This window comes from Neovison vison, chromosome 13 (genome assembly GCF_020171115.1).
Source record: "Neovison vison isolate M4711 chromosome 13, ASM_NN_V1, whole genome shotgun sequence".
Taxonomy (NCBI): Eukaryota; Metazoa; Chordata; class Mammalia; order Carnivora; family Mustelidae; genus Neogale; species Neogale vison.
In genome coordinates this window covers 82,897,142-82,905,839 of record NC_058103.1, presented here as the reverse complement: position 1 = coordinate 82,905,839, position 8,698 = coordinate 82,897,142, and positions in this window count along the sequence as shown.

The window sequence follows — 8,698 nt, the reverse complement described above, 5'->3', positions numbered from 1 at the left end:
TTTAAAAAATTAAAATGTTATTGTTGAGTTCTAAATCATTGTTTCTATCTTGAGAAATATGGATAAAAATGTTTTAATGATGCAGACTTCATGTGTGGACAGTTCCTGATAACATACATGTACCAGAAGTGATTTAATGTATACAATACTATATCATCTGAAATAGGCCCTCACGTCACCTTAGAATCACGGTGCTGGAAAGAACCTTAGGGAACAATGAGGAAGTGAAGGCCTTGAGAGTGTGTCCTGCCTAGAGTGACTAACTAGGGGCCAAATAAGGACTAGAACATGACTGTCTTGATTTTCCTAGTCAGTTCCTCCCACTGTCTCACGTGATATGTGCTGTAGCCTGTTTCAAATGTAACTGACAGCAGATCTGCAAAGGGGACCAGAAACCAGCCAACATGCTTGGCTTATTTTTTAAATAATGATTTCAAGACAGCAACTTCTTATCTTTATATATATGGTCATGCTATATAGAATCTGGTGGATTTATTACTTTATATATATATATTTTGTGTGAGGCTATCATCTTTTTAAAACTGTAATTTCTCCTAGGAAGTGCATACCAGCTGCAGAATTATCTAAAGAAAATGCACTTTTTAAAAGTGTTTGGATCATTTGGATGTATGTGGGCTCTGACCTTTCCTTTCTCCCATGATTCAAATTTTATTATACAGCATATTAAGGTAATCTCAGCATCATTTGAAAATTCTATTTTCCCCATATGGTAACTTTTCCTTATTTATATTTGTATTTATGATTAACTCTTCTGAACTTGTAAACTAAAACAAAACAAAACAAAACAAACCCCACTAAACTAAATGTTAATAACCTTTTCCTGAAACATATTAAATGTTATCTCTCCTGAACACTTTATCTCAGTCACATTGTTTCTTACATAGAAACCAAGCATGTCTGTGGATCTTAAATTAATGATTAAAAGGACTAAGTAAATTTACATTAAGTTGTGTACACTGCGATTTCTGGGAATGTTCAATATTTTTCTGATAGTATTAATATAGTAAATAAAAAACTACAACCACAGTGATTTCTAAGGAAAATTAATTACATCTTTACGAGTGTAGAGAAGACTAGGTATGATGCATATCCTTGAAATACTACCAGAAGCAAAAAAAAGAAAAAGAAAAATCAATTGATAAGGTAAGCCCTTTGGAATTGGAAACATATGAACAAATGAAAGAGGCAAAAATAAAGTGTTTTGATAAAAATTGATGGTCTTAATGGGACCTGAAAGGAAGTGAGATTTTACTTATTGTTCATTTAAGCCACTTTTTATTTGCCTAGTATATCTGACTGATATTGCCTCTGGCTCCCATCTTATAAAAATACTCATCCCATTTTACTTTTCTTTTTTTTTTTTTTTAAGATTTTATTTATTTATTTGACAGAGAGAAATCACAAGTAGATGGAGAGGCAGGCAGAGAGAGAGAGAGGGAAGCAGGCTCCCTGCTGAGCAGAGAGCCTGATGCAGGGCTCGATCCCAGGACCCTGAGATCATGACCTGAGCTGAAGGCAGCGGCTTAACCCACTGAGCCACCCAGGCACCCTACTCATCCCATTTTAGAACTTTTGGTTATTTCTCTACCCTTTTGCAAACATGTCTCCTCTGATGCTTTTCACTATTAGGCATAGTTATTCCTCATACTGCTTAATTTTTTTTCCAATTTATTTATTTTCAGAAAAACAGTATTCATTATTTTTTCACCACACCCAGTGCTCCATGCAAGCCGTGCCCTCTATAATACCCACCACCTGGTACCCCAACCTCCCACCCCCCCGCCACTTCAAACCCCTCAGATTGTTTAGTGTATAGTTCTTAGTTCATCTTACTTCTTTCATCCTTTGTGACCAGATTACCTTTCTCTAGATTTTGATGGGGGTTTGTGACAGATAAATTCCGAGTTACTGGGAGAGTCTGTGAGTTTTCTGAATGTGTGTTTCCCTTTCTTTCATGATGATAAAACCCCTAATTTCTACCTGGGTACATGGTAACCTGGGATAAAGACCATATTCTCAGTCTCACTTGAAGTTAAGTATGGCTCTATCACAATGTTGTGGTCAATCAGTGCACAGCAGAAAGGGCATCTGGGAACTTTTCTTAAAGACCTTGGCACATACACTTGGTCCCCTTTCCTCCAACCCCTGCTCTTTCTGTTTCATCTTGTTGCTTGGATGAACTGTAACAGCAAGAACTCTACCCTATGGTTGACAGAGCAGTAGACTGTGCCTGGGACCTGTGACAGGAGCCTGGGATCCAGAGGTCATTTGAGAGATATCTGCCATCTCAGCCCTGGGTTGACTGTTATGTGACAGAGAAATAAACTTCTGTTTTGTTTAAGGGAGTATATTTTCATGTCTCTTGCTGATAGAGTAATTTGAATTGAGGCTTAAGGACAGGCCACTGACCTTATTGTATGGGAAAGAATTGTGTGGAAGATAATAGTTCTTTACACCTGTAAAGTGTTGACAGATTTATGATGTTGAAAACATGTAGGTGACCTTAGGGATATCACCTATCTATTATAATGTTTTGTAGTAGTTTTAGTAAAACACGGTTCTTTCACATGGAGTGTTTGGTTACACTAAGCAATGTGAAAAACTAAAAATGAACTGTTTAATAATAAACGAATAGAATGGCACCTTAAATAATTTTATTTATTTATAAAAGATTTTATTTGTTCATGGGGGGGGAGAGGCCGAGAGAGAGCACAAGCAGGGGGAGGGGCAGACCAAGAGGAAGAAGCAGACTCCAGGCTGATCAGGGAGCCCAACCATGCTCAATGCTGGGTCCCAGGACCCTGGGATCAGGACCTGAGCCAAAAGCAGGTACATAACTAAGTGAGCTACCCAGGAACCCGCCTCAAATCATATTGCATCAATTTAATGGAATAGCCACTTTTTAATAGCTTTATTAAGCTATAATCATATACCATAAAATTCACCCATTATATATAATTCACCCATAAAACCATTAAAATGGTTTTTAGTATCACAACAGAATTGTGCAAATACCACCACAGTCTGATTTAGAACATGTTTACCACCCCAAAAAGAAACCCACTAGTAGTCACTGCCCATACATCCCCCCCACCCCCAGCCCTAGGCAACTACTCATCTACTTTCTGTCTCCATAGATTTGCCCATTCTGGACATTTTATATGTACAGAATCATATAACATGCTCTTTGATGACAAGCTTCTTTCACTTAGCATAACATATTCAGAGTTGATCCATGTTCTATCATGTATCAGTACTTCTTTTCTTTTTTATTGCCAAGTAGCATTCCATTGTTTGGAAGATACTACATTTTATTTATCTGTTCATCAATTGATGGACACAGGTTGTTTCTACTTTTTGGCTATTATGAATAATGGTGCTATGAACATTTAGTGCACAAGTTTTTTGTGAATGTATGTTTCTGTTTCTCTTTGGTATATGAAAGTGGAATTGGTTTCTCTTTGGTATATGAAAGTGGAATTGCTGTATCACATGGCAACTACATTTAACATTTTGAAGACTGCCAAACTGCTTTCCAAAGTGGCTGCATCATTTATCCACCAGCAATGTATGAGGGTTCCAATTTGCCTACATCCTCACTAACATTTGTTATTATCTGTTTTTTTTTAATATAGCCATCCAAGTGGGTGTGAATTGTTATCTCATTGTGGTTTTGATTTGCATTTTCCTTATGGCTAATGATGTTGACCATTTTTTTCACATACTTATTGACTATTTTTATATCTTCTTTGGAGAAATGTCTAACTGTTAGATGAGGTCACCAAGAGGATGTGACCACTGATTAACCTGCAATTTGGACCCAGGCAATTGGAAGCTCCTCATCCCTTCCCATGTCCCTGAAATGTGTGTTCTGCCCACTGTTTCCCACAGTGAGAGCCATTTTAAAGGGTGCAGACTTGAGGAGAGCAATATGGTGTTAAGACCATCTGGCCAATATATATTCAATTTAACTCAGTTAAAGCCTCTATATAAATGTTTAAGATTCTGGTGGGTGTGTGCAGATATCTATCCATCTTGCAACTGCCCAAGACAAGCCTTGTATGTAAGTGCCCTTGCTTATTAAACTATCACCTACCAATCTGGAGTGGTCTGCCTCTTTCTTCAGCCTTTCCTTGTCCTCTATATCTGGGGCCAGTTACAGATTTCACCTTAGTTTAGGTTGTCTTTTTATTATTGAGTTGTAGTAGTTTGTATATATATATATATATATTCTGGATGTAAGTGCCTTATCACAGATATGATTTATAAATATTTTCTCCCATTATGTGGGTTGTCTTTTACTGCCTTGATGGCATTGTTTGCAACACAACAGTTTTTAATTTTGATGAAGTCCAGTTTTTATATCTTTCTTTTGGTTTTATATCTAAGAAGTCTTTGCCTAACCCAAGATCATGAAGACTTAGGCTATGTTTTCTTCTAAGGCTTTTTAAAATAAGATTTTATTTATTTATTTGTCAGAGAGAGAGAGACAGACAGAGAGAGAGGGAGCAAAGGCAGGGGGACAGGCAGGCAGAGAGAGAAGCAGGCTCACTACTGAGCAAAGAGTCCAATGCAGGACTTGATCCCAGGACCCTGGGATTATGACCCAAGCTAAAGGCAGCCACTTAATGGACTGAGCCACCTAGGCATCCCCCTTCTAAGACTTTTATAGTTTTAACTCTTACATTTAGGTCTGGGATTCATTTTGAGTTAATTTTTGTATATGGTATAAGGTAGGAGTATAAATTCACTTTTTATTTTATTTATTTGACAGAGAGAGAGAACACAAGCAGGGGGAGCAGCAGAGGGAGAGAGAAGAATGCTCCCCACAGAGGAGGAGGAGCCCAATGTGGGACTTGATCCCAGGACCCTGGGATAATGACCTGAGCTGAAGGCAGTTGTTTAACCAACTGCGCCACCCAGGAGCCCCACAAAGTCATTCTTTTTCATGTGGATATCTAGTTGTTGCAATACCATTTGTTGAAAAGACTATTCTTTCCCCTACGAATTATCTTAGCAGGAATAACCATTTTATTTTTCTGATTATGTGTGATGTGTTCTTATGAAAAATTAAACAACATATAAATAATATTAAAAGTCCCTTAAAATGCTACCTTCAAAGATAATGATTGTTAATACTATAAATAAGTGGTCTAAAATAATTGATCTCTAAGGGACCTTCCAGACCTATGAGTCTATAATATTTTATGAGGTATAAATTATTTCCAGAAATACTATTTAGCACAAATTTCTATTTAGTATGAGTGATTCCTTGAAGTACTCAAATGAAAGACCTAGTGGCCCACTGCCACATATATCATCCCGCTACTAATATATACCAGAAGAACCCACTTGAAGCTATTAACAATTTATTAAAATATATAAATCTTTCCTGGAGTACCTTAACTATTTTTTGTTTGTTTTTTTTACTTTGCATGCTGCAGTATGTCAAAGCAAACATGCTCATAAATGACACCTGGGCTCATATCTTCTGGCCTAGGGAGGGCATCTCATCTCAGTAGCAGTATAAGGGAGTGGCTAAGAGTAGAGTCAGACTGTCTTGTTTTAAATTCCAATATAGGGGGCGCCTGGGTGGCTCAGTGGGTTAGGCCGCTGCCTTCGGCTCAGGTCATGATCTTGGGGTCTTGGAATCGAGTCCCGCATCGGACTCTCTGCTCAGCAGGTAGCCTGCTTCCTCCTCTCTCTCTCTCTCTGCCTCTCTGCCTACTTGTGATTTCTGTCAAATAAATAAATAAATAAAATATTTGAAATTAAAAAAAAAATTCCAATATAGTGCTTATCTAGTTGAGTGATCTTAGACCAGTTACTTAACCTGTCTATGGTAAATGGGAATAATAATGCCAAAATCATGGGGAAATTGTGAGGCTTAAGCAAGTACTTCATGTAAAGTACTTAGGGCAACAACTGGCACTTAATAAGTGCTCAGTGAAAAAGTTATATAGGGGCACCTGGGTGGCTCAGTCGGTAAGGCAGCTGCCTACAACTCAGGTCATGATCCTAGAGTGCTGGGATTGAGCCCCACGTCAGGCCCCCTGCTCAGTGGAGAGCCTGCTTCTCCCTCTCCCTCTGCCATGCTGCTCTGCCTACTTGTGCTCTCTATCTCTCTGTCAAATAAATAAATAAAATCTTAAAGAAAAAAAAAAGAAGGGGGCGCCTGGGTGGCTCAGTGGGTTAAAGCCTCTGCCTTCGGCTCAGGTCATGATCCTGGGGTCCTGGGATCGAACCCTGCATCGGGTTCTCTGCTCTGCGGCGAGCCTGCTTCCTCCTCTCTCTCTCTCCTTGCCTCTCTGCCTACTTGTGATCTCTGTCTGTCAAATAAATAAATAAAATCTTTTTTAAAAAAAGTTACATAGTTTCATTACTATTATTACTACTAGCATATTTTAGTATCATACTAACATACTATAATATCTAGTATTATTACTAGCATATTTAGTACTTTCTAAACTCAACTTGGGGTTACCGGATATGGAGGAATGAAATAGAGTTAAGATGCTCTGTATTCTTTCCTGTAATTCACAAAAACCAAATAATTTAACTCAAATAAGAGGAGAAATAGGCAAATATAGAATTATAGTGAGAGATTTTTAATATACTTCCCAGTGATTCACAGAAAGCAAACCAAATCATTAAAGATATAGATTTAGATAAGCAAACTAATGAACTTGGCTTAATTGATACATACAGAACACCACACCCAACAATTATAATTGTCAGTTAAAAAAACACGCACAGAATATTTAAATAAATTGACCATGTTCTGGAGAACTATTCCTGCATTACAAATAACCCATAAATGTAGAGCTTAAACATAGCAATTTATTATCTCTCAAGGTTCTGTAGATTGGGCTCAGATGGGTAGTTTTCACTTAGAGTCTCCAGTGTGACTGCAGTCAGAAACAGCTGAGACTAGAGTCATCTGAAGTCTTGACTAGATAGCCAGGATGACTAGTCACATGTGCTGGCACCTGGGTCCTCCTTGGCCTTGCCTTCTCTTCTTAAGATATCTCATCCTCCACAGTCTCTCCACATGGCTCAAGTCTTTCAAGCATGGCGGCCTCAGGGTAGTCACTTCTTATATGGAAGCCATCATCCAAGAAGCTGGGAGCAAAAGATGTAAGGCTATTTTTTCTTGGTTATCTTGGAATTCTGCTGAGATTCCAGGGGATGGAAACCTAGACGTCCCCCTTCTTAATGAGGAAGCTGCATAGTCACATAGCAAAAGAGCATGAGGCATTGAAGATGTTTGTGGCCATCTTTGGAAAATATTATCTGTTACGGACCATATACTGGGTCATAAAGCAAGTCTCAACAAATTTCAAAGAACTGATATATTTGAAGTGCGTTCTCTAACCACAGTACAACTAGGCAAGAAATCAATAAAAAATAATAACTAGAAAATCCCCATATCTAAATATTAAAATATATCCTTCTAAAAAACCCATGCATTAAAAAAAATCATGATGGAAATTATAAAATATTTTAAACCAAGTGATAATAAAATAAAAAAGTGGTGGGAGGGGCACCTGGGTGGCTCAGTGGGTTAAAGCCTCTGCCTTCAGCTCAGGTCATGATACCAGGGTCCTGGGATCAAACCCCGCATCAGGCTCTCTACTCAGCAGGGAGTCTGCTTCCCTCAGCCCCCACCTGCCTCTCTGTCTACTTGTCATCTCTGTCTGTCAAATAAATAAATAAATAAAATCTTAAAAAAAAAAAAGTGGGATACTGCCAAAGCCGTACTTGAGGAAACTGTGTAGTCTTAAATAGATACTGGAGATAAAAATAGAGACTAAACGGGTGCCTGGGTGGCTCAGTAGGTTGAGCCTCTCTCTGCCTTCTGCCCAGGTCATGGTCTCAGGGTCCTGGGATCGAGCACCGCATTGGGCTCTCTGTTCGGCAGGGAGCCTGCTCTGCCCTCCATCCCACCTGCTTCTCTGCCTACGTGTGATCTCTCTTTGTCAAATAAATAAATAAAATCTTTTTTTAAAAAAAGAATAAAGACTAAAAATCAATGAGCTAATAAGCATCCATCTCAAGAAAGTAGGGGGGAAATTTACCAAAAAAACCTAATAGTGGAAATAATGTAGATAAGAGGAGAAATTAATGAAATAGGAAACAAATTTATAATAGAAAGGGACAACAAATCAAGAGATTGTTTTTTTGAAAAGACTAATATAATGGATGTATCTCTGGTAAGCCTAGTAAAGAAAAAGAAGTACCTGTAATGAATATCAGAAATGAAAAGAGGAATACATCTCAGATCCTAAATTGTTTTTTTAAAGATTTTATTTATTTATTTGTGTGTATGTGAGAGAGAGAAAGAGCAAGCATGAGCAAAGGGAGCAGCAGGCAGAGGGAGAAGCAGGCTCCCCACTGAGTAGGGGACGCCACGTGGGACTCGATCCCTGGAAGCTGGGATCACGACCTGAGCCAACAGCAGACACTTAACCAACTGAACCACCCAGGCAGCCCTCAGATGCTAAATTATTTTTAAAAAACAAAGTTTTTTGACCAGATTCATGCCAATAAGTTTGGAGGTTTAAATGAACTGTCTAAATTCCTAGGAAATGTATCTTACTAAAACTGATACAAAAAAAGGAAATCTGAAGAGCCCTATAACTATTAAAAAAAAGCTTCCTACAGCCCCATAGGTTGC